Source organism: Lactuca serriola, chromosome 8, assembly GCF_051521515.1.
Source record: "Lactuca serriola cultivar US96UC23 chromosome 8, Lser_US96UC23_V15, whole genome shotgun sequence".
NCBI lineage: Eukaryota > Viridiplantae > Streptophyta > Magnoliopsida > Asterales > Asteraceae > Lactuca > Lactuca serriola.
The window spans coordinates 266,671,045-266,675,053 of record NC_136415.1 but is presented as its reverse complement, the minus strand read 5'-3'; the positions used below and the strand labels follow the sequence as shown (position 1 = coordinate 266,675,053).

The 4,009-nt window shown below is 40.1% G+C and overlaps 1 non-coding gene across 1 annotated transcript; it reads left to right on the top strand.

The window, feature by feature from the left end:
• The first annotated feature begins 2,381 nt into the window (after positions 1-2,381).
• On the top strand, positions 2,382-2,488 carry LOC145071701 (small nucleolar RNA R71). Its single transcript, XR_013690707.1, has one exon. It is a non-coding gene; the product is annotated as a small nucleolar RNA R71 (small nucleolar RNA).
• Positions 2,489-4,009: the final 1,521 nt, after the last annotated feature.

Here is a 4,009-nt window from a genome sequence, read left to right as displayed (position 1 = left end):
ACTAAAAAGTAAAAGAAAGCAAACTCTATATAACGGGTTGCCTCCCACCAAGCGCTTCTTTTTAAGGAGTCATTAGCTAGACTCCTTCCCATCTACGTTTCGTCATCTCCGAGCATTGGGAACGCACGCCTAACTTTTTGTGATTTGTACTTGGTCTTGTAAGCGTGAATCTTCTTCTTGTAAGCCCTTTTCAATGCATCTCTTTTCTTCTTCACAGCATCATCCTCCGCTGCTTGGGCTTCCCTTTTCCTCTTTTTCTTCTTTACCCTATTCTTTTTCACCTTCTCTTACACCTCCTTCTCTTTAAATTTAATTACTTCATATTTCATGATGGTTCGTGCTTTAGGTTTAGTAGCGAACGGTTGATCAGCTTCCACCCTCCTTTCCTTTGTCTCTTCATCCTTTCCAGTTCTCAACCCATCTTCAAACGGAATTGTATCAAGACATGCTACATCGGCGTATTGAACTTTCCTTCCCTTTCCTCCTTCTACTGTTTGTTCTTCTAAAGAATCATGAATAATATCTAAATCGAAGGTATGTGAAGAACTAGTAACAAAAAGATTTAAGTCGGCCAAGTCTTTGTCAAATTCGACTGGACTCGTCGAGTCCATTAAAGTGACTCGGCGAGTCTGATCGGGTTTCATCACTTCTTGGGTGTTTTCTGAGTTGGCTCCTTCCAGTAGCTTTTCTAACTCCTCCAAGTCCTTGTTAACATCTACATCTTCTTCAGAGTGTATCAAAAACTTGCTTGGATCATCGATCTTTTAGCAAAAGTTCAAGCTCTCTTTGTAATATTTCATCATCCAATTGGATAATTGAGATTTCTTCATTCTTTTCCTCTTCTTGCTTGGCTACTAGAACAGCTTTAAACATTATAGATTCATCACCCACCCTTAATGTCAATGTAGACTCACATATATCAATTAAAGCACACACGGTGTTCAAGAATGATCTCCCCAAAATAATTGGAATTTCGGGGTCTTCTTTCATATCAACTACCACGAAGACTACTGGGAAAATCAACTTGTCAATTTTTATTATGAGATCCTCACAAACGCCTTGTGGATGAATTATCGTCTTGTCCGCCAAATGGATCTTCATATTCACTAGCCTTGGTTCTGGTAAATTCAACTTCTTAAAGAATGACAAAGGCATCAAATTGATGCTTGCCCCCGAATCAGCTAATGCTTGGGTGAAAACTTCATTACCAAATTGGCACGGAATCACCATATTTCTCGGATCACCCTTCTTTTCAGGTAGCTCATTCATCAATATTTCCGCGATTTCAGCCAAATCCTTCCTAGCAGCAAAAAGGCCCTTAAGCAAGTTGAAGTACTTAGGTGTTTGTAGCATTGTTTCCACAAAATGGCACATTAACTTGTAAAGCTCTAACATGCGTCATGAAGGTTCTGTATGCTTCTACTTTTTCTGCAGGCATGGCTTTGATTGGGTATGGCAGAGGAGGATTATAAGGCTTCAAAGAACTGACAGTTTTCTGATTTACACATGGACTCGTCGAGTCCATTGGAGTGACTCGGCGAGTCGGATCGGGTTTTGCTGGTTCCGATTCTTCTACCTTTTCTGCATTCTTCTTGGAGATTCTCAGTGCTTCTGTAACTGTTTCTTCACTGCTGGAGGTTATTACACTTACATTCTCCATTCTTGGATTGGGTTCGGTGTTGCTCGGAAGTTGACCCGGTCTTCTATCATTCACTTGATGCGCAAGCTGCCCCAGCTGTTTCTTAATGTTGAGATTCGATGCTTGCTGATTCCTAAGCATGTTTCTGGTCTCGTGTATGGCATCATCGTGATCATTGTGTCTTTTTTCGGACGCGGCTATGAATCTAGTGAATAACTCTTCTAAATCGGCTTTCTTTTCTACCGGTTCTTCCTTTTGGTATAGCCCCCTCTCCTTCTGCTTGTATTTCTCCTCCTTTTCCTTCTTATACTCCTCGTATGGTAGCCAATCCTTCTTAGGTTTCCGCCAATTTTCATCATATCGATCACCACTTGAATAAAAGACTTGAGCTTTCTTATTTCCATTCTCATCCAAATCACAATCCTTTGTGAGATGGGGCCCTCCGCAGTTTTCGCATCCTACCCTAATAGCATGGATTGCTTGATCCATTTTTTTCATTCTTCGATCTAGACTATCAAGCTTTGCTATCACCGCCACCATGCTATCATTTGCCGCGTTTACTACCCCTCGACTTACTTCGTTTCTCGGATTGTGGTATTCTCTAGAGTGCTTAGAGAATTCTTCAATTAATTCTTGAATTACCGGGGGTGCCTTCTTTGTGAGCGGGCCTTGAGAATCAAGTAATTGCCTTGTGGTGACATTGACTCCATCATAGAAAATGGAGACCTCTTGTTGGCTTTTAAGGTCATGGTGTGGGCAATTTCTAAGTAGGCTCTTGTACCTTTCCCAAGCTTCATAAAGAGATTCTCCGGGTTGTTGCTCAAAGTTGGCAATGGCTTTCTTTAGCTTGGCTATCTTGGAGGGCGGGCAGAAAAGGTCTATGAACTCTTCTTTCATCTTGGCCCATGTGGTGACCGATCCGGGAGGAAGTGACTTTAACCAATCTTTTGTAGCTCCTTTAAATGTGACAGGAAGCATTCGAAGAAGCTGGGTCTCGCGTGGAACATTCGGGACGTTGAAGTAATCGGCTACATCATTCACTTCGTCCAAGTGCTTGTAAGTGTCTTCGTGATCCTTCCTGTAAAAAGGAATCTCCTTGAGTTGGGCGAGAATATGGCCTTTTAGTTCGAAAGTGGCGGTCGCGGGAATTGCGGGTTGCACAAGTCCCGGCCCGGTGTCATCACGCATCCTTTTCTTCCATTCCCCCATGGGGACTCATCAATGTTAGCCATAGTGATAGCTAACTCTTCTTCGGAATCGGTTTCGTGCTCGTAAGTATGCTCTTCTTCTTCCTCGGTCTCGTACTCAATATCTTCTTGAATTGGTTCTTCAACTGTCAACGAGGCACTGGATGCTCCTGATTTTCTGCTCTTCTTCTTGCTGAAAACGAATTTTAAGTTTTTTAGTGGTGAGTTCTTTGAAGATGTGGTTTCTCCAACGGCTTTTCCCTTGCTTCTTCTTAGTGCGGATTCCGGGTCTTCCAAAGGAGGTACCAGAGGTGTATCAGATCCTCGGGTCATGAAACAACTGAAAAAAAACGAAACAAAAGAAACGAAACGCGTAAAAGGAACAAAAACGGAATAAAAAAATAAAGCTGAAACAGCGATGTACTCGCTGAGTCGGCACGAATGCACTCGGCGAGTTCAAAGCAAAAACTAAAAAAAATTTCTAGTTATCCTAAAAACAGAATTTTATTTAAACTAATTCTACTTACTGAATTACTTTGTAAATAACTTTGTGTAAGACAAATCCCACACAAAGGATCGATTAAACTAGAATTTAATACTAATTTTAGAACCGTTCCCCGGCAACGGCGCCAAAAACTTGATGTATGTAAAACCAACTAGTTTTAAACCTACTTTTAATTATCAAATAACACACAAAAGGCAGTGAACCTATCAATTATGGTATAGCTAAATAAGCAGGGTATCAAACACAGGGAACGACAAATTAAACTAAAAACTAATTTAATCTAAGTTAATTAAGAAGTAGGGGTTTTTCTCTGGTTTTACAAGACTAGAAACTTACTAACTATTACTAATTTAAGACTAGAAAATAATGACTTAACTAGATTCAATAATTGGAAAGGAACTTCTGTTTAGTTCAACTTGGTTAACTCTATGGTTGATTTCAAGGTAATGGTGCAATGGATTAATCCTTTTGTTGGTTACCGATTCAAGTGATTAGATTCGTATTCACTACCCTAATCCTTAGCAAATAAACTAACTTAAACAGTGGCCAATTGTCTAATTTAATTAAATTCACTAGATTAATTATTCGGGTTAAGTTAGACTTAATTGCCAATTGTCTAATTTGATGGTCATCTTACAAGCTTGCACATGAATTTACTCAATTTCCTTATTAATTCTA